General features: G+C 45.4%; 1 long non-coding RNA gene across 3 annotated transcripts; it reads right to left on the reverse strand.

Moving 5' to 3' along the window:
* Positions 1-288: 288 nt before the first annotated feature.
* Positions 289-24,395, reverse strand: LOC131402488 (uncharacterized). 3 transcript variants are annotated; one of them, XR_009218710.1, is made up of 3 exons: positions 24,328-24,395; positions 9,261-9,380; positions 289-506 (listed from the first exon to the last, which is right to left on the reverse strand). It is a non-coding gene; the product is annotated as an uncharacterized LOC131402488 (long non-coding RNA). The 3 variants fall into 3 exon arrangements; XR_009218709.1 differs by lacking the exon at positions 289-506 and adding an exon at positions 1,077-1,097; XR_009218711.1 differs by lacking the exon at positions 289-506 and adding an exon at positions 1,995-2,181.
* Between the last annotated feature and the right edge of the window lie 3,337 nt (positions 24,396-27,732).

A 27,732-nucleotide genomic window follows, 5' to 3' on the forward strand; every position in this document is an offset into this window, starting at 1 on the left:
GCCTGAAGGAGTGTTCTCACTGGGCTCCTCTGAGCGCTAAGGTCTCATGGTACTGGGAGGGGGCTCTCCTGTTGGTCACTGGGGTCTCCACTCCCCAGTTCTACAGAACAGCTCTGTTTTGACTGCTTTGAGTTTCAACTGGGCATGGGGTTTCTGTTGCTATAAACACTTGAAAATCTCCAATTTGGCTCAACTTAGTACCTGACACTTAGGAAGCCGAGTCCTAAAGCAGAACTGGTGCATTAAGGACCCCGGAAGGTTTAGAGACCCCCTGCCGAGGCCCAGGCCCTGTCCCCAGCATTTGCTGCCTCCCAGGAGTTCCCAGCTGACTGAGGGGCCAATGGCAGACATACAAGAGATCCCCCATCCACCCTGGTCCTCCTATGGAGAGAGGCCTACCCACCGGGAAACTTCCCCCGTGTGTTCTTCAGGTGGCTTGTGAAGGTTTTCTGCAGAGCAGAGTTGACAGTGCAGGACGAGAAGAAGTTCTTCAGGATCTCGAACTCCTGGGGAAGGGAAGAGAATGAGCTGTGAGGTGGGGCACTGTAGCCCAGCTTGCTCTAGCTTCAGTACCCTTCTATTTAAATCTCCCCTCCTGGATGAGACAGATGCTCAGGGAGTCCCAGAAGGGCACATTTAGGACCCAAAGAGTAACACTCACAGGGAGCAGGATTTTAGCTCAACCCAGGGAAGGAGCCAGGTAGGAAGTGAGCATCCTCTCACTGGGACCTGGAGTTAAAGTCAGCGGGCCCCTGGCAGGAAGGTCCTAGGGACTGTGCAGGGGCTTAGACCACACACTGCAATCCTGGGAGCTGATAAATGTGGAGAGGCAGTTCCCAAGGCTTCAGAGAGGGGCTCCACTGGGCCTCCCACAGCACACCTGGGCCACCTGGATCCAGCGCTCCACCACCCTCACCCTGTCCTGGGCTGTCTTGCTCGGGTCCCCGAGGCAGGGGATGATGACGAAGCTGGCCACCCTTCTGACGTGGTCGACGGTGGCCCTGGACGTTGGGTGTCTGGTGCTCATTGCCGGGCTTGTTCCTCTTGCCCCAGGTGGAGCCCAGACACGGAGAGGACACCACCTTCTGGAAGAGCTCCTGGAGAACAGGGGGGAGTGTCACCGAGCCCTGCCACACCCCAGGTCTGTGCCTACAGCCCCCAAAGTCCCACACAGGAGTCACAGTTTAGAGCTGGAGCTCAGAAAGCTCAGGATGTGGCCTGAGCCTTGTGACAGTCCCTGGCTTTTCTTCTCTGTCCACTGAGGACACCCAGCACAGGATGACCCAGGACCCAATACTGGCAGGGAAGGGAGAGGGGCATTTGAACCCAGCCCGTGCTGGCTAACTCCAAGCTCCAGATGGTGGCTCAACTAGGCTCATCCCAAGGGGGCATCTTCCAATACCCTGATCCCCCCTCTGGTCCCACTCCACATTCTGATGCACATCCCCGCGTGGCAGCTACACCCACAGGCCTTGTCTGTCTCCCTTGTAGTGGAGTACACATCAGGCGTCTAATAAGTCCTGAGGCTGTTGAGACTCCTGAGCAGACGGTTGGGCCACCAGGGTCCAGGCTGTACACAGTGAGCCCTTCCCTGCACAGATGGGCCAGGGCCCACCCAGCTTTCCATCTCTTCTACCTCATGGAGTTGGCACAGTCACTCTGTGCAACAGGTCCTCTTAATGTCCACCTCCACGGTCTGCAGGTGGACAGCAAAGGCTTGGGTGTTCAGAAAGTTGCCCAGGTCTTATGATTGGTAAAGGGTGGAGCCTGGATTTGGGCCCAGATCATAGGAGTCTGGATCAGGTCTGGGGCAACGATAGCAGAGGGAAGGCCTGCCCCACACCACCCTGAAAGCCCAGCTGCTCACCGCATCCATCATGGTAAACTGCTCCACCACCAGCTTAGGAGGGAAGGCCATGAGATTAAGCTTCTCACGCTCCTTAAGAGCCACAGGTGGAGATGGACTTCTCACTAGAAATGATGGTCCAGGTGACTCTAGCTAAGCAGCTCCTACTCCTGCTGGAGCCCATGTTGGCCCTTGCTCCACCTCCAACACTGCTGGTGGAGGGGACACTGGCTCCAGTGCTAGAGGGGGTGGTGTCAACGGAGCTGGAGCCAGCTCTACCTCCACCACTGCCCACTGCTCTTCTTCTGCCGCTGGCTGGAGCTCAGCAGCTGACGCTGGAGTGGGATAAAAACAAAGATTCACCCACATAGCTGACTTTCCATGTGACCTTCTAAACACAAGAAAGATCCCACTCCCTTCCAGGAATACCCAGCCTGCAGTCCCCCTTACCATCTGGCTCTGCCTCAGTGGCCTCCAGAAGCTCACACCGGACAAGGGTAAGAGGGTCACGGCAGCTCATCTCCTAGCCAGGCAAGGTGACATTCATGTACATCCCCTTTAGCTTCAAAAAGGGACAGCCTGAGTCTGGTCCCTCCCTAGTTCTAGTCCAACCTCATCATCTCAAGCTCCTGAGTGTGGAGACCCTCTGCTCCTGCTCTCATCTCAGAGCAGCACTGGAAAGTGTGGGTGGCCTCATGTACCTGCCCCTTGTCTAGTGAGTTTGTGGAGTTGAAACCATTGGGCAGTTACTCGACAACCTAATGAGTGGAGTTCTGCAAAGACTGCCTGGGAACTGGGCCAGAAGAAATCAGGGGCTGCCTGCACACTGCCACTGGGGCCAACCACCAAGAGAATATCTGTTCCTCAGTTCAGGCACAGAGGGGCATCTCTGCAAAGAACTCTGGTCAGGGAGGGAAGGAGATGAATCCTCTAGTGCTCGGTAACAATATGAGTAGAGGTGCTCACCTTCTCATGCTGCCAGGCATGGCCTGAAGTATGAACATGACCTAGCTGTTAGGTTTCCGACACCTAACAACCAGCACCTGCTCAGGAATGACCCGCCCCTTATGTCCTGCCTTCTCTCCTCCTCACAGACACATGCACACACACACACACACACAAAGAGGGGCAAGGGGTGTGGGGCTGATCAGGTGGGATCACAGCTGTGCCCTGGCCTGCACTAGCCTCCCCTGGGCTGCCCCGTGTTACCTTTCACAGCCTCCTGCCAGATGCCCAGAGGCGTCAAGAATTAAGGCTGAGCCAACATCGCCAACTACCAAAAAGATTCTCTTTCTGGGATTTTTTGAGCCCAGATCCTCCAAAAGTTGGGAAACAACAACAAAACATCTTTGCCTGTTGACTGTCTCCAATCAAGTGAGGTGGATGGGGCAATGTGGGTGCCTGGTTACCAGAGTTCTAAGATCTGTTGAGGTCTATGACCCCACGTCATCTCTTGAACTGTACACAATGAGACCACATAGCCCTACCCACAGGTCCCTGGAAACCTAACTAGGGACCTAGTTTTGAGGAGACAGAGATGAATGCAGACCTCCTTTTCCTTACTATTTCTTCATCCTGGGATAGTCCCTGTGCCTCTCAGGTCCTCCCCAGTCTCTAAACCTGCACCATGGGAATCAAGCTAGAATCTACTTCCTAGGGACATCACCCGGTGTATATGAGATAATATCTATTACCCCTGTGGGCTGGTGTCACATGTACCTAAGGCACAAACTTAGAGATGGAAGAATAACAAGGAGGGGTGGGATGTAGTACAGAACACCACTCAAAACAGGCCTGGGCTCCAAGAATGTGATATTGGGACAGTCACTTCCAACTTGGCCTCATTTTCAGGTCAACACCATGAGGGGGTTGCAACTAATGGAAATTCAGATATTGCCATCTGTGGCATAAAACCATTCAATTGTTTCCTGTTTTATGGAGAATGAGACCGAAGTGCCTCATCTTGGCCTATGAGGTGGGCAGCCTCCACAGTGGTACCCAGTAAGCCCCACCCATGTTATACACTTCCCCGTGGAACCACAAAGAGGTTAGTAACTGGCTTCTGAACATAATAAGAGCCAAAGTGATGGGATGTCTTGTCTAAATTTTAACTAAAAATGTCTCTCACTTCCTCTTACTCCCTCTCTCATGTGCCATCTCTCTCTCTCTCACTCTGTCAAATCCCTGGAAGTGAGGAATCAAATACCGGTGTATTGGGGCTGCCCAATGTGGAGGCACATTGAAGAGAGAAGCAAGGGAGTGCCTGGGCCAACAGACAGAAAGGAACTCAGGCTCTCAATACAAAATGAATTCTGAAGGCTGAGAGTGAACTTGTGGGCCAGTCCTCCCCTAGTCGAGCCTCAGTTGAGGCCACAGCCCCAATCTGTTAAACTCACTGAGACAGAGGCACCCAGCTAAAACATGCCTGATTGCTGACCCACACAAATTGTGAGATTGTCAACATTTGTTGTTTTGAAATGCAAGGTTAGGGGCAATGAAGTCAGAGAGGGAAAGGTAACAAACACAGCCTACCAGGCCCTGGCCCTACCTTCCACCCTAGCTCCTGTTCTCTTCTCCCAGCCTCCCTCCAGTTGCATTGGCCACCTTTCTAACCTCCTCTGGCCAAACTCACTTCTGCCTGTGAGACTCAGGACCAGTGGTGCCATCTCCCTGACACACTGCTCCCAGACTTGTGCAAGGCTGACTCCCTCTTGTCATTCCGGTCCCAGAAAATGTCACCCTAGAGAGGTCTTTCAGACCCTCCTACCCAGTGACGCCCAGCCCTCCCTCACAGCCCCCTGATGTGTTTCTCTACAGCACTTGCTCTTTTCTTTCTCATGTCTTTGCTTTTGTCCATTTCCCCTCTAGACTGTGAGCTCCCGGCAGGCAGGGACCACTTGGTCATTTTCATCCTGCACTTCAGCCCACCAGGGCACCTGGCACAGGGTGAGTGCTCAGGACACAGCTGCTGAATGAGTATATGGGTAGATCTTGCACCCCGCCCCCTGCTTTTGACCAACTTTCATTGTGGAGATGAACACTAGTAATAGGAGGTACAAGTTGTTTCTGAGGCAGGGGGACAGCCAGAAAGACCTCTGGTTGACTCTTCGCTGCTCCAGGAGCTCAAGAATAGTTCAGTGGACACCAAGTAAATTCCAGGATTACAGCAGAATGACTTGATATATATATATATTATGTAATGGTTACCAAAATAAGTTTAGTTAACATCAATCACCAAACAGAAAAAAAGATTGTTTCCTGATGATGAGACTTTTTAGGATCTACTCTCTTAGCAAGTTTCAAATATACCACACAGCAATGTTAACTTAGTGCTGTATATCAAGTATACCTCAATACAACTGAAAAAAAATAAAAGCAAAAACTCACTGGCCACCACTGACACAAGAGGCTGCCCGCCCCCTCGTGGCCAGAACTAGCACTGCTGCCCAGGCCGGAACTCCAAACAGAAAGGAATCTTTCTTCAGGTGTCCTCAAGGCAGATGCTCTCCAGGGTCCCAGGGGTAAAGCAGCAGGACCTGTCAGCTTCGAGGGAGTGGGAGGAATCTCGGGAGCCTACCGTGCACCTCTCTTGCTTTTCCCCACCAGGTGTCCTCTTCACTCCTAAGGCATCCTAACTGCAGCCATGACAATGATTTCCCCTACTTCCAGATGAGGACCGCAAGGGTCCAACAAGGATTAGTCTTCTCCCTGGACTCTGGACTTGGTGTCCAGTGCTCTGGCATCTTCTTCCTTATCCTCAGTTCTCATCCACCCAAGCCCCCTAGCCTCGTCAGTTCTAAAGGATCTCCAGGGGCTGGAAATCATTTTCTCAGGGTTTCAGAGCACAGTAGGTCATCAACAGAGAACCTAGTCCAACAGACATGTAGTGAGTGCATGGAACACTTGGAGTCACTCGCTGGATGCACTCCACTTTATACAGGAGGACCCTCACTGAGATCTTCTCTCCTGTTCCCAATGCCTACACAAAGGGAGGATGGGCTCATCACAGTTCTGGGTGCCCACAGAGGTGGACTGCAGGACCCCAGTCCTGTGATCCCCAGGCTGGGCCAGGGATGGATCTGGAACAGGTAGACACCTAGGAACCTTAGGGATTCCTCTTCCCATCTCTGGGCCCCTGTGCACGAATCTAGGAGAACGGATGCTACTGCCCCGTGGGAGAGCTGCCTCCAACCTCTCTCCCTCCTGCCTCTTGTCACATCCCCGGTGTCAGCTCTTTCTTGACTGCACCTCAGTGTTCTCCATATGAGAAGTCAAGTATGACGGAGTGTGCCTGTGCAGGTGTGATGATGAGGAGAGGAAAATGACCCCATATGGAAAAGGGTGCGCAGCAATCCTCTAGGATCTTAAAGCCACTCATTGCCAAAGGAAACCTGAGGGAAGAGGTGGAGCCTTGGCCAAGTAAGCTGGAGCTCTCTCTAGTCTTCAGGACTCTGATGACCTCCTGTGGTCTGGGACAGTACCTGCCTCTTTCTAGGCCAGTTTCCCAACTGCACAGTGAGGGGTAAGATGTGCAACAGCACAAGCATGTGCTCGGCCAGGACAAGTCATCAGGCCCCATAGATACATTAAGTATGTTTTAATGTGTATTGAAGTGTATTGAAGACATTAATATTGCTGTGCAATCATCACCACGATCCATCTTCAGAACACTTCTCATTTTACAAAACTGAAACTCTATACCCATTCATGAATAATCCCCCATTCCCCCTCCTCCCACCCACTGGCAAACACCATTCTACTTTCTGTCTCTCTGAATCTGGTGATTTCAGGAAGCTCTAGAAGGGAAATCACACAAGGTTGTATTTTTGTGACTAGCTTATTTCATTTAGAGTAATATCTTGAAGGTTCATCCATGGTGTGCCGTATATTAGACTTTCCTTCATTTTTCAAGGATGAATAATATACCATTGTATGTATATAGCACATTTTGCTCATCCATACATCCCTGGACAGATACCATAGCAAGGCCCACAACCAAGCCCAAAATAAAATGGGGCCCCAGCCAGATTTTTCTCAACAGTACCCTGGAGACTACTTTTTTAAGCCATATCCCATATGATATTTACTAAGGATTTAATCTTGGGCCGAGAGTTGCTTTTCAGAAACTCCATTTCTCTTCCTTAAGCAAGTTTCAACTACTTTGAACCAATGAGACAACAAGACGGCTTGCAAGACTCAAACTGCAACTGCATAAGTGACTGGAGGATGAACTGGGGGACCAAGAACTCCCCTGCCAATCATGTTAAGGACACCGTCTTTTGAACGTGGGATGTGTGACAGAACATGAAAATCTGTGCTTGCACAAAATAAGTGACTGGAGGATGAACTGGGGGACCAAGAACTCCCCTGCCAATCATGTTAAGGACACCATCTTTTGAACGTGGGATGTGTGACAGAACATGAAAATCTGTGCTTGCACAAAATGCCTAGGACTGCTCCCAAACTTACTGCACCCGCTCCTTTGCCCTTTTCAAGCCCTTTTCAACAGCCCATTGGGGAGAAAGATTTAACCTTCGTCTCTTTGCTGGCCAACCTCGTAATAAAGCTTTTTCCCCTTCTACAAGAGCGGGTATCCTGTTTGGCTAATGGGTGCATTGGGCTGTAAGCCCTTCCTTGATTACAATACTTGTGTGGCTTCCATGTTTTAGCTATTATGAATAATGATGCCATGAACATGAGTGTTGAAATATGTCTTTGAGAACATGCTTTCAACTCCTTGGTGGGGTATACACCCAGAATAGGAATTGCTGGGTCCTATATAATTATATTTTTAATTTTTTTTAGGAATTGTTATACTGATTTCTAAAGCAACGATATATTCCCACCACAATACACAAGGGTTCCAACTTCTCCACATCTTGGCCAACAGTGGTTCTATTCTTTTTCTTCTTCTTTTTTTTTCTTTTTGATAGATGCCATCCTAATGAATGTGAGGTGGTCTCTCACTGTGTATCTGATTTGCATTTCCCTAATGATTACTGATGATGAGCATCTTTTCATATGCTTATTGGTTATTTGCATATCTTCTTTGAGCAAATGTCTACTCATATACTTTGTTCAAATTTGATTTGAGTTGTTTGTTTTTTGTTGTTGAATTTAGGAGTTCTCTAACTATTCTGGATATTAAGCCTTTGTCAGATACATGGTTTGCAAATATGGTCGCCCATCCTATGGGTTGTGCTTTTACTCTGTTGATAATGGCTTTTGAGGCACAAAACTTTTTAATATCCATGAAGTCCAGCATATGTATTTTCCTATTTTATTGGCTGCTCTTGGGTGTCAGAACCATGAAATCATTACCAAATCCTATCTTGTCAAGTTTTGCCTTATGTTTTCTTCTAAGGGTATTATAGCATTAGCTCTTACACTTAGGTATTTGATTCACTGGGAATCAAGTTATGTATACAGTGTTAGGTAAATGTCCAAGTTGATTCCTTTGCATGTAGATATCCACTATTTCCAGCACAACTTGTTGAAAAGACTTTTCCCCATTTAATAATCTTGGCACCCTTGTCAAACATCATTTGATCACATGGGTGAGGGTTAATTTCTGGGCTCTCAATTCTGTTTCCATTGCTCAATATGGCTGTCTTTATGCCATGACAATGCTGTTTTGATACTGTAGATTTATAGTAAGTTTTCAATCAGGAAGAATCAGTCCTCCAACTTAGTATCTCCTTTCAAGATTATTTTTGGTATCTGGGCTTATTTGAGATTCCATAAGAATCTTAGGATGGGTTTTTTTCTATTTCAGCACAAAATGCCCTTGGGATTTTGATAAGGACTGCACTGCATTTGTTGATCTCTTTGGATAATGTTGATACCGTCACAATAAGGAGTGTTCCAATCCACGGTGATCGGATGTCTTTCATTTCTAATAGTGCCGGATGGCTGTTCAGGTGGGGGGGGGGCCCTCCTCGAGGTAGTCGTGAAGAAACCCACAGTTCCTCCTCACTGTGCCTTCCCCATTTCCTTAGAACCCATCAACAGTCAACAGAGGTCAAAATGCATGTAAAATGCACGCAGGAAGTTTTCAAAGATTGGATGTGCATGGAGCACACATTTCTTCCACTCCTCTCCATTAGCAAGAACCACGGACTGAAGCAGCAGACCCTAACACATGGAGACTGCAGACTCACCCAGCAGACCCCAACAAACGGGGACTGTGGACTAACTGAGGGCCAGGGACTCGGGTTCCTGGCAGAACCATCTGGCAGCTCAAGCTGAACCACTAAGCCTTTGCCTGGCACTGCTGACTAACCAAGTGCTAAGACTGATGCTCTCTTAGAGCATCCTGTCAGTCTAGACTGACCCACTGACCCTGGACTGGAAAGCCAGGTAGATCAGGAGGTCAAGGCAAACAGAGTGGATCTCAGATCCAAGAGAAACTTACCCACAGCCCTCAGAAACAGTGAAAAAGATGGAGAACTCAAAGGTTTTGCTGGTACCAATGACTGTTTCTCATCCTCGAAGCCATCAGGCGTCTCCTTTGGATCCCACTGCTGCCACCAAACTGGTACAAAACAAAATAAAATTCAGTAAATTTTAAACATCTTATTGGCTTTATTCAACAGTTCATGAATCAGGCAGCATCCAGTCTAGCAGAGAGAAAGGACCTCCAAGGAGTTCTACAAAATGAAGGAATTTATAGGCAGAAGGGAGCAAGAACAAGGAAGTTACACTAGATAAAAAAGCGGGTTGGTTACTGCAAGGTTACTTTCCTTTAGAGGATGGCAGGGTTCTATCAGGAAGATGACCTACCTGCTGCGCATGAGGTGATTCCTGATTGACTGGTTTAAGATTCTATTCCTGGGCCAAAAGTCTAATTAAGTCTCGACTTGTTTATGTGAGGCATAGCCTAAGCGGCTCCATTTGGGTCTGGTGTCTTGTTTTAAACACATGACTTCTGCTGGTCCCTGCTTTCCCCAGTTACCCCCCGGCTGTCCCTTCACTGACCATTGTTGGTCACACACCCACTGCACCTGCCTCCAGTCCTTCCCCTTCAACACCGTAATCTCACACACAGCTCCTCCCGACACTATCATGACGTCTCCCACCACACGTCGCCTATACTTTCCACACTGCCATCAAGATGCTTCACAAACACCACCACCATTTATGTCCAATGGGCTGAGAGGCCTGCCCGTGCACTGGGAATCAGGAGCCGCAGGGTCTGTCACTTGGCCTCCAATCACCTATTGTACCCCAGCTGAAGGGCTTACCCTGCGGAGACACTCAGTTTTACCCAACTCAATCGCACAACATCTTTGCCCCAGGCTTCCTTCAAAATGCTCCACCCACTTTCTGCCCCAACTGCTCCTTGAGGAGTCATTTTGGGGTAGCCTTCGAGACCACCTTGGTGATTTTGTGCTCAGGCCCAAACAGATCTTGGCCGACAAACACTTTAACCATACCCCCTGAAATCATATAGCATAGGTAACTAGTGAATGGGTGCAAATTACTGGTTTTACTTCCAAAGGCCGTAATGAATATTTCACACCAGGAACATCCACTTTTGGGTTTTACTGTAGGCTGATATCACAAGGCTCTCACACAGTGAGGCTCTCTCTTCCCCAGCCCTCTGAGCAGATTTCTCCAAGCTATATTCTGCAATACATCATTGTTTCTATCTCAGCCTGCTTCCCTCAGGTTGCAGGTCCCCTGAGGTTCCTGCCCTGACTGGCTACCACCAACCCATAGAGACACTGTCAGTCCTATAGGACTGGGTGTTCAGTTCTACTAGGACTGACTGACTGGACTGGACACAGGTGCGGTGGCCCTACCCACGCAAAATCAGGTAACTGAGGCAACCAAGAAGTATCAAAAACCTTAACCCAACATCGACAACAACTCCATAAGACCCTATCCTAGCCCTTGTGGAACAGTCTCATGAGTCTCTTGCCTAAATGGTTTTAGAGAATGGCCTGGCCCTAGATTGTCTATACCAACCAACGAAGGAGGGGTTTTTGCCTTTCTTAGAACCACTTGCTGAATGTACATCAACACACAAGTTCAAACCTACCTCCACCAGATGGCCCAAGAGGTTAAAATATTGCGTAATGTTACCTAAATCTTTTAAAAGATACCCAAGGCCCCCGAGATCACTGACCTATTTTCATGGCTGGTCTTTCCAAGTTGGCGACAATGGAAACAGACTGGATTTTAGACTGTTGCTTGTACAATTTTAGGATCTGTTACTATAGCCATCATCGGATATTTACTCTCTTGGCTACAATGTGCCCTATCCCTAATAACTCTATTAATTACCCTTATTAACTATCCCAACCAACTTTAAATTAACTAAATTAAAATTAATCAATACCCTGATTAATTTAAAAAATTCAAAATTTTTATGGAGAATCTACTTAACACAGAATACACTGTTGTAAGCATTTAAAGTATACAGTTCAGTGCCATTTAGTACAATGATTATGTCGTGTGGTTATCACCACTAACTAATTCCAGAACATTTTCAACACCCCCAAACAAACCCATACTCATTCACACTATTTTCTCCTAACCCAAGCCCATGAAAACAACTCATCTGTTTTCTCTCCCTATTGATTTGCCTATTCTGGACAGTTCATTCAAATGGCATCATGCTATCTGTGGCCTTTGTGGACGACTTCAGTGAGCACACATGTTTCAAGGTTCATCCATGGCCGAGCATGTAGCAGTAGCTTATTCCTTTTTATGGCTCCATAATGTCCTATATTATGAATAGGGCACATTTGGTTTATGCAGTCATAACTGGATAGAAATTTGGGTTTGTTCCACTTTTGGACCACTGTGAATAATGTTGCTTTGAATATCCATGGAAAAGTTTTTCTTTGAACATATGTTTCCAATGGTCTTTTGGACATACCAACCTTGTGACTCTCCTGGTCCATGGTAATTCTAGGTTTAAGATTTTTAAAAATGGCAAACTGTTTTCTGCAGTGGATGCATCAAATTACTTTCCCACCAGTAATGTATGTGGGTTTCCCATTCTCCATATCTTTACTAACACTTGTTACTTTCCGTTATGTGGAGTATAGCCTTCATTTTGAGTGTGAAATAGTATCACACTATGCTTTGAATTTGCATTTTCTTAATGATTTATGATACTGAGCATCTATCTAGTGCTTATTGGCCATCTGTGTTTCACCTGGAGACATGTCCATTGCAGCTAGTTACCCATTTTCATTGGGTAACCAATGAAAATGGTTTCATTTCAAATTTCTTTGAATGAAGTTTCATTTCAAACTTCTTTGTTTTTTATAATTGAGTTCTAAGAGATCTACCCCAGGTAGATTCCATGGCTCCAGGCTCCCCGGGGGCTACTAGGAACTCAGGCCCGTGGCTTAGCACACCACCTGCCAGTTCCAGCAGCCATAGACAGCTCTCATGGAACCAGGCTTCTGACAGGCTTCTGCAGAACCAAGCCCCCAGCCCACCCAGGTGCTTGCTGACTCAGGCGGCCCCAGGCAGCTCCCATGGCACCAGGCACTGGCAGGTTCCCATGAACCCAGTCTTCCATCTTGACCCAGCGCCTGCTGGCTCCTGCAATCTCAGGTAGCTCCTGTGGCCCCAGGCTACCAGGAATCCAGACTTCTGGCCCACACCAGCACAAACTGTCTCTCATGGCACAGGCTTCTGGCAGGCTCCCGTGAGCCAAGACTCTCAGATCATCCCAGCTCTGGCCAACTCTCATGGCCCTGGATGACTCCTGTGGTCACAGGCTCTCAATGAGGACCTGCCAAACCAGGGTCCAGTGGGGTTACTCGTGAACTCAGGGTCCCAGCTGTGCCCAGGGCCAGACACAATACCGTGGACCCAAGCTTTCCACTCACCCCAGTACCAGGCTGCTCAAGGACTCCAGCAACAAGCCTGCCCCTGGACACCACCAGATGGCCTACCCAGGACCCCTAGATGGGCTGAATGTGAAGGCTTTGGTTTACTAAAGCCAGTCTGTAATAAGTGGAAGAAATGCCTACTTCCTCAAATTTGCAGACACCAATGGAAGGTCACAAGGATCATGAATAATCAAAGATCCATGACACCACCAAAGAAAAAGAATAAAACTCCAATGACCGACAAAGAAATGGAGATATAGGAACTATGTGACAAAGACTTCAGAACAATGCTCTTTGAGAAATTCATAAAACTCTAAGGAAACAAAGATAGACTACTAAATAAAATAAGGAAATAGTGCATGAACAAGTGAGAAGTTCAACATAGAAACAGAAATCGTTAAGGAAAAATAAACAGAAATCCTAGAGTTGAAGAACACAATGACTGAACTGAAGAATTCAATAGAGACCTTCTAAATCAGATTCAACCATGTACAAGAAATAATTAGTGCACTAGAAGATGTGTCATCTGAAATCATCGAGTCAAAGGAGCAAAAAGAAAAAAAAGGAACAGATAAGATTGGGGAAAGGCAGTGTGAATTATGGGATACCTTGAAAAGAAATAGATAAGCATTATTAAAATACCAGAGGAGAAGACAGGGAGAAAGGAAAAGAAAGTTGACTTAAAAAAGTAGCAGCTGACACCCTCCCAAATCTGGGGAGAGATGTAGACATCCAAGGTCCTGAAGCCGATCAGTCACCCTAAAATTTCAAACTAAAACATTCTTCTCCAAGACACATTGTAACAAAACTATCTAAACTCAAAAAAAGGATCAAACAACATGATCAAGTTCAACATGATGCAAATCAATGAATGTGATGCACCACATTGATAGAATGAAAGATAAAAATCCTAAAATAATCTCTCAAATCAGAAAAAGCAGTTTGACAAATTCAACCCCCCTTCATGATAAAAACTCTCAAGAAAGGGTTACAGAAGGAACATACCTGAACATAATAAAAGGTTTACATGACAAACCCACAGCTAACATCATATTGAACAGTGAAAGGTTGAAAGCTTTCTTGCTAAGACAAAGAACAAGACAAGGGAGCCCAGTCTCAACACCACTCTTCAACATACTGCTGCAAGTCTTAACCAGAGACATTTGGCCAGAGAAAGAAATATAAAGCATCTAAATTGGAAATGAAGAAACAAAGTGGTCTCTGTTTGCAGATATGATTTTATGTAGAGAAATACTTAAAGACTCCTCCCCAAACTGTTAGGACTAATAAACAAATTCACTCAAGCTGCAGGAGACAAAATCAACATATAGAAATCTCTTGCCTTTCTCTACACTAACAATGAACTATTTAAAAATGATATAAAGGGCCGGCCCCGTGGCTTAGCAGTAAAGTGTGCGAGCTCCACTGCTGGCGGCCGGGGTTCGGATCCTGGGCGCGCACTGACGCACCACGTCTCCGGCCATGCTGAGGCCGAGTCCCACATACAGCAACTAGAAGGACGTGGAGCTATGACATACAACTATCTACTGGGGCTTTGGGGGAACAAATAAATAAATAAAAATTATTAAAAAAAATGATATAAAGAAAAAAATCCTATTTACAATGCCATCAAAAATAGTAAAATACTCATGAATAAATTTAACCAAGAAGGTGAAAGATCTAGAAACTAACAACTATAAGACACAGAGGAAAGAAATCAAAGACACAAAGAAATGAAAAGATATCTTATGCTCATGGATCAGAAGAATTAGTATTGTTAAAATGTTCATGCTATTCAATGCCATCTCAAGATTCTCTGCAATTCCTATTAAAATTCCCATGGCATTTTTCAGAGAAATAGAACAGATAATCCTAATATTCATGTGGATCCACAAAAGACCTCCAATAACCAAAGGAACCCCGAGAAAGAAAAAGCTGAAGGCATCACAATTTCTGATTTCAAATTTTATTACAAATCTATAGTAATAAAAACAGTATGATACAGGTATAAAATGAGACATCTAGACCAATAGAACAGAATCAAGGACCCAGAAATAAAACCACACACATACAGTTTGCTAACAGTTGACAAGTCAGCTAAGAAGACTCCATGGGGAATGGATAGTTTCTACAACAAATGCTGTTGGGAAAACTGGATAACCACATGCAGAAAACTGAAATTGGACCCCTATTTTACACCACTCTAAAAATGATCCCAAATTGAATTAAAGACTTAAAGGTAAGACACCAAATATAAAACAACTAGAAGAAAATATAGAGAAAAAAGCCCCATGAAACTGGTCTTGACATCGAGTTTTTTGGATATAATATCAAAAGTGCAAGCAACAAATGCAAAACTTAACAAGTGGGATGACATCAATCTAAAAAGCTTCTGCATAGCAAATGAAAAAATCGGCAAACTAAAGGGGTTAATATCCACAGTATATAAGAAACTCTTACAACTCAACAGCAAAGAAACCAACAAAACAATATGAAAATGGTCAAAGGACCTGAATAGATACTTTTCCAAAGAAGACATAAAAATGGTCAACAGGTACATGAAAAGATGCTCGTAATCACTCATCATCAGGGAAATGAAATCAAAACTACAATGAGATATCACCTCACACCTGCTAGAATGGTTATTCTCAAAGAGACAACAGACAACAAGTGTTGGCGAGGCTGTATAGAAGAGAGAACCCTGTGCACTGATGGTATGAATGTAAATTGCTACAGTCACTATGGAAAAAATATGGAATTTTCTCAAAAAAATAAAAATAGAAATATATATAAATGAGCAATTCCACTTCTGCTTGTATATCCAAAGGAAATGAAGTCACTATTCTGAAGAGATATCTGCACCCCCATGTTCATTTCAACATTATTCACAAACAGAGAACATGGACACAATCCAGGTGTCCCTCAATGGATAAATAGATAAAGAAAATGTGAGATATATGTATACATGTAATATATAATGGGATATTATTCAGCCATGCAGGAGAATGAAATCCTGCATTTTGAGATACCATGGATGGACCTTGAGGCATTGCGCTAAGTGATATAAGTCAGACGGAGAAAGACAAATACTATATATTCTCACTCATATGTGAAATCGAAAAAAGCCCAACTCAAAGGAATAGAGACAAGAATGGGTTTCCCAGGGTCCCGGGGTTAGGGGAAATGGGGAGATGTGAGTCAAATTGCACAAATTTCTAGCTGTAAAATGAACAAGTTTTGGGGATCTAATGTACAGCATGGTGATCATAATTAACAATACTATATTATAGACTTGAAATTTGTTAAGAGAGTAGATCTTGAAAGTGATCACTAGAAAAAACAAGTTAATTATGTGAGGGAATGGAGGTGTTAACTCAGGGTATTGTGGTAATCCTTTCACAAATCACCATCTTGAACACCTAAAACTTACATATGTTATATGTCACTAATATTTAAAGAAATCTAAAAAAAAAATCTCTCAACAAAGTAAAACCCAGGACCAGATGACTGCACTGGTGAATTCTACCAAAACATTTAAAGAAGTATTAAAAACAAGATTTCTTACACTCTGTCAAATATTGAAAAAGAGGGAACACTTCCAAGCTCACTTTACGAGGCCAGCATTACCCTGATACCAACACTAGACAAGGACACTAAAAGAAAATAAAATTACAGACCATTATCCCTGATGAACATAGATGCAAAAATCCTCAACAAAATACTAGCCAATTAAAAATGAATTCAATAGCATATTAAAAGAGTTATACACTACCACCAAGTGAAATTTATTCCTGGTATACAAAAATCGATCAATGTAATAAGCCACATCCAGAAAATGAAGGGGAAAAAAATGACCAACTCAATTGATGCAGAAAACCAATTGGCAAAATTCAACGCCCTTTCATGATAAAACACTCAACAAACTAGGAATAGAAGGAAAGTGCCTCAACATAACATAAGCCATATATGAAAAACACACAGCAAACATATTACTGAATGATGGAAGACTGAAAGCTTTTCCTCTAAGATCAGGAACAAGGCAAGGATGCTCACTTGCACCACTTCTATTCAACACAGTATTGAAAGTTCAAGCCAGAACCATGAGGCAATAAAAATAAATAAATAAATAAAAGGCATCTAAATTGGAAAGAAATAAGTAAAATGGTCTCTGTTTGAAGATGATATCATGTCGTATGTAGAAAAATCCAAAAGACTCCACAAAAAAGCCGTTTGATCTAACAAATGAATTCAGAAAAGTAGCAGGATACAAAGTCAACACACAAAAATCGGCAGCATTTCTATACACGAACCATGAGCTCTCTGGAAAGGAAATTACAAAAACAATTCATTTATAATAGTATCAGAAAGAATAACATGCTTAGGAATTAACTTAACCAAGGAGGTGAAAGGCTTACACCATAAAAACTACAAAACATTTCAGAAAGAAATTAAAGAAGACGTTCATAAATGGACACACATCCCATGTTCATGGATTGGAAGGCTTACTATTGTTAAAGTGTCAGTATTACCCAAAGCAATCTACAGATTCAATGTATTCCCTATCCAAATCCTAATGATATTTTTTGCAGAAATAGAAAAACCCGTCCTAAAATTCACATGGAATCTCAAGGGACTCAGAACAGCCAACAACAATCTTGCAAAAGAAGAACAAAACTGGAGGACTCACACTTCCTGATTTCAAAACTTACTACAAAGCTACAGTAATCAATAGTATGGTATTGTCATAAAGACAAACATAGAGATCAATGGCATAGAATAGCAAGCCCAGAAACAAACCCTCACATATATGGTCAAGTGATTTTTGACAAGGGTGCCAAGACCATGGAATGGAGAAAGGTTTCTTTTCAACAAATGGTGCTGGGAAAACTGGATATCCCCATGCAAAATCTTGAAGCTGGACCCCATCCAACACTAGATACAAAAATTAACTCAAAATGGATCAAGGACATAAATGTAAGACCTCAAACAAGAAAATTCTTAGAAGAAAACATGAGATTAAATCTTCATGACACCAGACTTGGCAATGATTTCTTGGATATGACACCAAAGGCACAGGTAACAAAAGAAAAACAATGGAAAAATTGAACTCCATGAAAATTTTATAAGTTGGTACATCAAGAGGCACCCACAGAGTGGGACAAAATATTCGCAAATCATATTTCTGACAAGAGACTGGTATCCAGAATATACAGAGAAGTCCTAAATTAAACAAATAAAAAACAAGCCAATTCAAAAATGGGCATGGATTTGAAGACTCCGTTGCGAAAGAAGACTTAGAAATGGCATATAAGCACATGAAAAGATGCTCAACACCACTAATCATTAGGGAAATGCACATCAAAACCACAATGAGACACCACCTCACACCCACTAAGTTGAGTGCTATCGAAAAGACAAAACAGCAAGTGTTGGCCAAGATGCGGCAAAATGGGAACACTTGTACACTGTTGATAGGAATGTAAAATGGTGCAGCTGCTATGGAAAACAGTGTGGATGTTCCTCCAAAAAATTGAACATAGAATTATCATGTGATCCAGCAATTCCACTTCTGCATATACACCCAAAAGACTTGAAAGCAGAGCCTTGAAGAGATATTTGTACACCCATGTTCATAGCAGTATTATTTACAATAGCTAAAACGTGGAAGCAACCCAAGTGTTTATTGACACATGAGTGGATACACAAAATGTAGTATATCCATACAATGGAATATTATTCAGTCTTAAAAAGGAAGCAAATTCTCCAATATGCTATACATGGATTAACCTTGGAGACATTATGCTAACTGAAATAAGCCAGTCACAAAAAGACAAATACTGTATGAACTGAGAGTAGTCAAATCATAGAGAGAGTAAGTAGAATGGTGGCTGCCAAGGGCTGGGGGAGGGGAGAAGGGAGGGTTATTGTTTAATAGGTATAGAGTTTCAGATTTACAAGAGTTATGTGGATGAATAGTGGTGGTGACTGTACAACTGTGGAAATGTATTTAACGCCATTGAAGTATACACTTAAAAATGGTTAAGATGAAACACTTTTTGTTATGTATATTTTGACTCAATATACAAAAAGGAAAAAAAAAGAAATGAGCTATCAAGTCACAAAAAGACATAGTGGACACTTAAATACATACTGCTAAGTGAAAGAAGCCAACCGGAAAAGGCTATATACACTGTTCCATAGTTTTCATATATTCCAATTACACGACATTCCAGAAAAGGCAAAACTAGAGAAACAGTATAAAGATCAGTGTTGCCAGGAGTTGGGGGGCAAGGGACGAAGAGGTAAAGCACAGGGATTTTAGGGCAATCCAACTCTTCCGTAGGATACTGTCATGGTGGATACATGAGATTATGCATTTGTCAAAATCCAAGTACATGACAGCAAGACAATGAACTTTAATGTAAACTACGGACTTGGTTATGAACGCTCTATGAGCATCAGCTCCTCACTTGTAAGGAATGGACTGCACTAACACAGGTGGTCAAGCAAGATGTTAACCGTAGGGGAAACTGTGGGGGAGGAGGGAGAAATGCTCTGCACTCTCTGCTGAATTTCTCTGTCCATCTAAAACTTTCCTAAAAAACAATCTATTAATTAAAAAATAATCAATGGAAGGTAGGGAGTGGGTAGAAATATAGACGAAACAGGAATATCAGAATATTAATAAATGTTGAAGCTGGGTAATAGAAACATGGGGGGCTATCACACTTTTCTGTTTAATTTGTGTATGTTCAAGGTTTTCCACAATAAAACATTTTTAAAGCTCCAGATTAAATCTAGATTATATGTACAAGGAATCAAAGAATGTGAAGAAAACAGATATTTTTGAAGCAAGTACACTGAGGGAACGTGCAATCACACTGGATAGAGAGTGAACGTCCTGGTTCTACCAGGAAAGTTCAGAGCTCAGTGAGCAAGGCAGGTGACAGCACAGTCAGGGAAGTGACAGATAATGATCACAGAAAAATGTTTGCCCTCACTAATCACAGAAATGCCAACCATGGGCCCTGACAGAACTGCCCCAGGATTTATAATGTCATGACACCCAGAATTAGAGCGGGCTCAGGGACAGAGCACCACGTCCTGTGAGAATACCAACCAGCATCGGCTTTCTGGAGGGCAAATCTCCCTAACCCTGGAACCTGCAGGCCACTGGCTCGGCTGCTCTGTTGTATGGAATCTGTCCAAAAACAAAGGGATTGGGTACAGATGATGGACTGAATAAACACATGTAGAGCCCCTTTGACATAGAATCCCTTAAAAATGACCCAAAGATTCCTTCATTGATGAACAAATTCATAATAGCCTTGGGAACCATCAAGAGAGCCGACATTTTGATGAAAACATCAAAGAGAGTCAACAGTTGGTGATCGGAGATCCCAGTGGGGAGCTCCATGTGAGCCATGAAGACCAAGCCACAGTGTCCTCTCTCCCTCTCCCTCCTCCCCCTGCCGTTCACCTAACACCTTCTGCATCGCCCCTCCACTCCCAACCACTGCCCACCTCACGCTCCAGGAATACAGGAGCAGAGGCACAGGGCGCCCTTTCCACGACCACATCTGTCCTCTTGCTCTCTGCCCGTCACCAGGCAGCGGAGCTCTCTTGACATTAGTACAGCCATGTTTGGCCGCTCCATTGACCTACAGCCACCAGCACAAAAAGAAATATAAAAGCTGCTTTCTGCATGGTGGGAACTGGCCCTTCTCCCATGGAGATGGTTGCAATGTGTAAAAAATTCAAGGCCCCTCAAGCGCCGCAGCCTGGGGCAGACTGGCCATCTGAGCTGGGCTGGGAGGATAAGCAGGGTAAACAATGCACGTACACAACTACTGGGCTGGGACAATAGCCAGAGGGTGGGGCTCAGTGCTAGTACGCCACTGATAACCATTTGTGCATGGGAACATTGAATGCTCTCTCTGTAAACTCTGTAACTGCTTATATAAACTGCTGGAGACTGAGACACGGTGAGCGTTCCACCTGTGGAAGAGACGCCTTGCCCAGGACTGTGATTCCCGCCCAGCAGTGTCAATTGACAGGACTCTCCCAGCAGTGGGGCATGGATGTTGTGAGTAATTGATTTATTGTGAAGTAATTGATCTGATGTGTTCTCTTTTCAGTCAACCTGGTGTTTCTCTTTCTGGTTGATTTGTGTCATTTCACTTCAGTCGATCTGGTGTTTCCTTATCCGATAGATCTGATGTTTTTCCCTCTTATTATATGACCTATTCAAATGTGCTGCTATCTCAGCCGATGGGGATGTTTTCCCTTTCCAGTCGAGCTGGTGTTTTTTCCCTCTTATTATTTGACCTATTCAGATCTGTTTGCGGACTATCACCTTTACCATCCTCTCTATAATAAAATATACCTTCAGTCCATTTGTTTGGAGTGGAAAGTTTCTTTTACCTCTCCAATCGAATCCCCAAACCTCTCATAACAGGAGCCCAGCCCGGCACCTCTTCAGGGCCCAGCAGACTCCTCCTCCCTATCTGGTCCTACCTGCAGCACAGACACCTTGTAGCTAATCTCCGCCTTACAAACAAAACTCTCCCTTGGACCCATGCTCCCTTTTGGTTATTGTCCACTTTCCCAACTCCCCTTCATGGCTAAACCTCTTAAATAAAGTGCCTCATACCTACTGCCCTCCCATGGCTTCCCTTCCCCCACTCTAGACCCAGCTTTATTCTCACCCTCTCAAGGAGACTGAGGTCACCAGTGATCCCATGTGGCCGAGTCCAGCCATCTTTTCTCCATTCTGATCAGAGCTGTATCCCATCCAGCTGAGCACCCTTCCTTTCTGCAATACCCTTTCCCCTCATGGTTCCTGCAACTTCATGCTCCACCATTTCAGGCCCCTTTCCTGGACCCTCTTCAGCTACACCTCTGCAAACACTGCCTGCTCCTAGGCTGGGCCCAGGGCCCTTCCACAGCTACAGTGTCTCCAGGAAACCTCATTCAATTCCACGTTTTTAAATATCTCTGACCTCATCCCGACTCTGCTGACACACCAATGCAACTTTAAGAGGTTAGGTGCTAGCTCCCCAGCATCAGTACCTAAGGACTATCTCAGACTCGATTCGTCTCAAAATTTCACTGTCATATGAGTTCCAAAATAGCATCAAATCTTTCCAAAAGGAGGAAAAATTTGGATACAATAAACAGTTGTGAACAAAGTAACCAATAAAACGTATACTTACATCCAATCCTGGTTGCTTGATGGGGAAAATAAGAACACAGAACTAAGATCAGATATTCTCAAGCCGGGGACCGGAAGGTGATGAGTTGGGAGTGTAAAACACAGGAACTGATCAACTCTAAGCATTTACAGAAAGAGAGGCAGAAATGGTTGTTCCTAAAAGCTGAAAGACACCCACTAAAGGAATAGAAAAATCATGAGAAAACCTAACAAATTAAAAATTAAATTAAATGGTAGACTCACATTCCAATTTATCAATAATCACAATTGTAAATAGATCAAATTGCTCTATAAAAACATGAAGGTTCTCAAGTTGAGTTAAAATATTGTTATAAAATAAAGGGATATAATATGGTTGAAAATAAGGAGATAAAGAAATAAGACTTTAAATGGGACAAAAAGGGGTTCTCTGTGTTGATAACTGTCAGGGACACTTATGCACCTAACAATATGGTCTTGAAACATAAAGCAAAACTGGACAAACAAGAAGACACAGGCACCCCAAGGGAGGTGCCTTCCCTTTCCACAGGGAAACCTACCTTACCTCTCTTAAAAAGCCACAGGTCAAGTGATACAGTAAGTTAGGAAACAGATCTGCTGACAAACACAAAAAAGCTAGATCTAGCCTCAGCCCCAGGGACAACGTAAGCATCTAGTGGAGAGCGAACATTCTCCTCAAACCACGATGAAACAGTCACCACAATGGACTGTGTGCTAAGCCACAATGAAATCTCTAAAGAGTCCAAAAAGCAGAAATCTATAAGTGACTATATTACTGGAACTTAAAGCAATAAAAGTAAAAAATAATCACAAAATATTGGCTCCCCTCCCCCAACATAGCCACTTGAAAATCTGTCCACACCCTTCTAAATCTCTCAGGTTAAAGAGGGAATCCAGACAGACAGGAGAAACTCTTTAGAAATGAACAGCAATGAGAGCAGCATGAGGCAAATCCATGACGTGGGGACAAGGGGACAGAAGAAGGGACACAGCCTCCACTGCAGGTATCAGGGAATATCACCTGTACAGCAAGCTGAGCACTTCCCTCCAAGAGCCAGAACAACACCACAATAAAACCAATGACAGCAGAATGAAGGGAGAATTCACCAGACAGGAACAACAACATAGACCTGAGCAATGGAGTCAAGGGCTGGCTGTCTGGAAAGACCTGTAACAGTGAGAAACCTTGGTCAGTCTGACCAAGAAGAACAGACAAAGGCACCAAGAGGAACAGACAAAGGCACCAAATTGTACCATCAGGTACGAGAAACTACAGAAACAGCTTTAACGTGATAGGAGAACATAGTGGATAACTCTGACCAGGACATCAGTGGTCCTCAACTGGAGCCGTCCTTCCCATAGGATGCATCTGGAAACATGCGGGATGGGTTTTGTTTCTTGTTTTGGGTTGTCCTACTGGTTGTTGCCCTGGGGGTCCCGGAGATCCTGAATAACCTGTCACATAGACCCGTTTCCCTCTTGAAGTGTTACTGACATCTGGGAAGACAAGCACTGATCCAGATTAAATGAGCAATGTGGTAGGAAAATGTTTTCCATGGATGTATAACAGGGAAAAGATGGTACCCTCAATATGTAAGGAATATCGAGAAACCAATGTTTACAACTACTAAACTGTAAGAGAGCAGGAAAATCAGAAACATAGCAAAGAAACACACCAAAAATATATCCAACCTATTTGTACAGGTGGAGAAATATGTAGGTAAAGCACAGGAAACAGTGGAGGAGATTACACACCAAATTTTACTACCGACAAGGAATAAAAGTTGGGAGGTAGGTGAGAAATAGGAGTTTTTACCACTTCTTAGCTTATGTATTTCTCTAGTGTTTTAATTTTTACAAAAGAGAATGTATTCTACTCAAAAAGATGTTTCAAATTTTAAAGAAATTATTAAAATGTTCAAAATGACTTCAGTTCAAGGATATTCATTAAAACATGTATGGAAAGCACCTCCCCATAATGTTAAGAGTCTCCTATAACTTTTCCAATAGTTTACTATGTCGATTTTATTTCACATTTAGATCCTAACTCATTGGAATTTACATTTGTGTGAGGGATGCAACAGAAGCTGATTTTCTCCTGTTCAAGTGGAAAACCAACTATCCAGGCACCATTCATTGAGTAGGTCTGGCTTTCCCAGCTGACCTGCAATGCCTCCTTCCCCACCTGCTAAACCCTGACAACTACCGGTGCCTCTTGAGCACCCTAGAGCGAGCGGGGTGAGCTCTGCAGCCTGGGCTCCCTGTGTGCAAGGGGCGGCTACCAGCAGAGCCTTCTCCCAAGACAGCAGCAGGCATGCTGCACACAGAGGTGCTCAGGGGCCGTCTGCTGTGGAGCAGGAAACTCCTCATGAGGAGCAGGCAGTGGGGGAGCCCTGAGCCCCAGGACTGACCTCGGCTGGGGGCAGCAGGCTGCTCAGTTAGGGAGCCCCTCCCTTCAGCTCGTCCAGCTCCTCCTGCAGCGTGTGCACCTGGCTGTCGGCAGCTGCCCCTCTTCAGCTCGCTGTCCTTCTCCACCTGCTCCTGCAGGCGGCACCCGTGCTCCTGTTCCCCCGGGACCAGAAGCAGTAGGAGTGCAGCGAGTCCAGGAGTTCTTAGGCCCCAGCGCTGACAGGATGACCCCGCTGAGGGACCTGGGGCCGGTGTTGCTGTGTTCATCCTGCACATCTTCCACGGCTGGCTCCGGGGTGACATCTGTTGGAGGGTGAAGGGGCTCTGGGAGAGTTTCTGAGGCATCATTGTGAATGATGAACGTGGGGGCTCTGGGCCAAGCTCTCATCAGGCCCAAGGCTGGCCCCACTGTAGGTGGGCTCCACATCTCTCTTCAGCCTCTTTCGGTCAACAGCCTCTCGAGGGACAGATGGCCTCTCTTGAGTGTGTGCTGAGGAGAAACTGTAAGAAGGATGCCAGCCAATAAATCTGCATGCCTCAGATCCTGAGGGATAAAGTCACCCACGGAAATGCCACTCTTATCCAGCAGGCCCTGGCTGGGAAGAGGCGGTCTCATCGCCAGCATCTACAGCAGACCTGTTTGCATCTCCCTGGCTGCCTCACGCTGTGGAGACCACACTGTCTCCTGGAGTTCCTTCCAGAGACTCTTTGCCCGCTCCTGACTGGTGGCTTCCTGGGTGGCATTGGGTTCGGGTTTGCCCTGCAGAAGGGCTCGCTTCAATTTGCGGGACCCTTCCTGGGCCCTCAGGTTTTCCCTCGAGGATGAGGATGAACCTGAAGCTCCTTTCCCATCTGCTTCACTGGCATGTTCCTCTTGTCCCTGGCGGCTATCTTGGTCTCATTTCTTCTGGGGCGGCAGTGGCCTTCAGCTCCTCCTTCTCAGTCAGGTGGAAGATGGAGGGCAAGGCCGTGGGCTTTAACATGTAGTACTGACCCTCCAGCCTGTTCAAGAGTTTTTTTTGGTGAAATGTTCACTACAGATGAAAGAATACTTAATAGGGTCCAGTCATCCCTGTGAACAACTTTTAGCAACTGGACAAGACGTTTTGAGTCCTTTATGTGGAGCCTGCAAGGATACATGAAAAAGTAATTAAAAAGAAAGAATTAAATGTCTCCCCCTAAAATAATCAATTATAAAAGCAAAACAAGTGTTTTTGGGAACACCCACACTTAGGAATTTTGCCCATTTAAAACTTTAGTAAAGTTTTAAGGAACACCTCTGCTTGCAAGTTATTACTGTAATAGAAAGATGAAAGACCCACTGTCTACCTTAAGGAGCTGACCATCTGTAGGGCAGAGAAGGAAGGAAGGTGAAGACCTTCTCCCAGGTTGTGGTAAGTGCCCTGTAGGAACAAAGATGCTCGGGCAGAGAGCACAGGATGGCACCAAGACAACACGAAAGGCTTCAGGAAGCCTCAGAAATAGTTCCTAGAAGCTCATGGCTGTCCAACCCTCCTGCTGTCCCTGGGATGCAGGACTTTGGGTGCTAAAATGGGGAGGATTGGTCCCCCTATTTCAAAGCCAGGCCAGGTGTCGGCCAGCAGAGCCTCCCAGGCACTCAGCAGGGCGCCTGGCCCCAGCTCTACTCAAGCAGCCGAGGATGCAGGACTGCCGCCAAGAGGAGGTCAGCCCCAAGAGCTGTGGTTCTGTGTTCCTCCTGTCCTTCCACTACCAGGAGGAAAACTGCTTCCTGTACCAAGCAACCAGCCCCTGAAATGTACTGACCAAGACACTTCATAATCTTTTCTCCTCATTAAGGTAAAATCTCTATTTAGAGAAAACTATGCACATGGGGAGGAAGGGGGTCTCTCTCGAGGCTTTCTTCTCCTCCTGAGTTCATCTAACCCTCATGAGGCCGAGTGGATACTAGGTCCTCAGGGAGTTCCAAGCAACCTGACCTTCTAACATTTCTCAATGCTTTGTGACAAGTTACAAAAGGACCCCCACTTCCTTTGCCCCCATACCACGTTAAACAATGACACATGCCAAGAGCAACCTTCTCTGTAGTGTTTTGCATCATTCTCAAAAACAGTAACAAAACTTTTGGGACACAGACTCTGAAGGAAACTGTCAAGAAAGCATGTTCTCTGACTTCTGAAACAAGCTCACATTACTAGTTCTTTGGATGGATTGTAACAACTTCCGACTTAAAACAAACCACTGTTAACTTTGAATAAGACTAAAGACAACAAGTGGCATTCAGGTCTTTAAATATTCAATAACAACCTGCAACATGAAACAAAAGGATCTGCCAGGAGGTTTTCAAAGTAGAATGTCTTCAGTGCACTGTTCTGGGACCTCCATTGCAGAGTCTGCAGGAAAGGACTCACTCAACTGGCTGAATTCCAGAAGCCCTCATGAAGGGAGCCAGGCCAAAGGGAAGGCAAACCCCTCATCTTGCTGTGGGATCCCAAGGAAGAAGTGAAGAGAGGAGCCCCTTCCCTGAGTCCCCAGGGTAAGCCTCCCAGTGAGGAGTGGGTTGCAACCTCCTCCACCCAGGATGCTGTCACATGCAGAATCTGCAGAGTCAGACGCCTCTCCAGGACTCACCTCCAGTGCAGAGCCACCTTTCCCTGCACTGCCAGGACCCTTCTAGCAACAGAGCATCTGAGAGGTGTGTCAATTTGGAGGTAGAAGCTGCATTTGCTCAGCCACATTCCTGATCTCAGAGATCAAGGCAGGCTCCCTGCCATCAAAAGAGCAGAAAAGTCATGGCAAATGCAAGAAGATAGTGACCTAAGAAAGAGTGTTTCCAGAATACCCTGTTTCTTGACATTGTTGGCCCCAGCCTGAATCAGTGGAGAGCAGAGTGGCCAGGGGGTGGGGGTGACAGTGTGGTGGAGGCCATAAGGTGGGTGCCAGTGGCCATGGGATGGCCGCAGTGGCCCGAGGTGCCCAGAGCAGAGACAATGGCACAGACCAAGGCCACATAGCGCCCGGCGCTCACTCACCTTCTGGACCGGCCCCGAGGCCCCAAGCACAGAGTGCTGCCTGCCTTGGGCTGGAACACCAGGGGTCTGACTGGGCGGCAGCAGCTGGTTACCTGTGGAATGAGATGGCTGTTTCTCCTCGTTGCCCAGTGGTGGGAGCAGTTCGTGGCAGTGCAGTGATCACCATCCCGGGCCTCAGGCTGTCATGCTGCCAGGCTCCGGCCCCCTCTTCTCCGCCCCACAGTGGGACTGCCACAAGAGTAGGGCTCAAAGCGACACTGTGCAGCAAGTGGGAGCTGGTCCCCACGCCCCGCAGGATGGCAAGATGGCGGCGCGTGCCCATCTGTCCTCCGTAAAGCAAGATGGCCACATCTGTGGGCCTAGGCAAACTGCTGCCTGATGCACCCACCCTGGGGT

The sequence above is a fragment of the Diceros bicornis genome, unplaced genomic scaffold (genome assembly GCF_020826845.1).
Source record: "Diceros bicornis minor isolate mBicDic1 unplaced genomic scaffold, mDicBic1.mat.cur scaffold_112_ctg1, whole genome shotgun sequence".
Taxonomy (NCBI): Eukaryota; Metazoa; Chordata; class Mammalia; order Perissodactyla; family Rhinocerotidae; genus Diceros; species Diceros bicornis.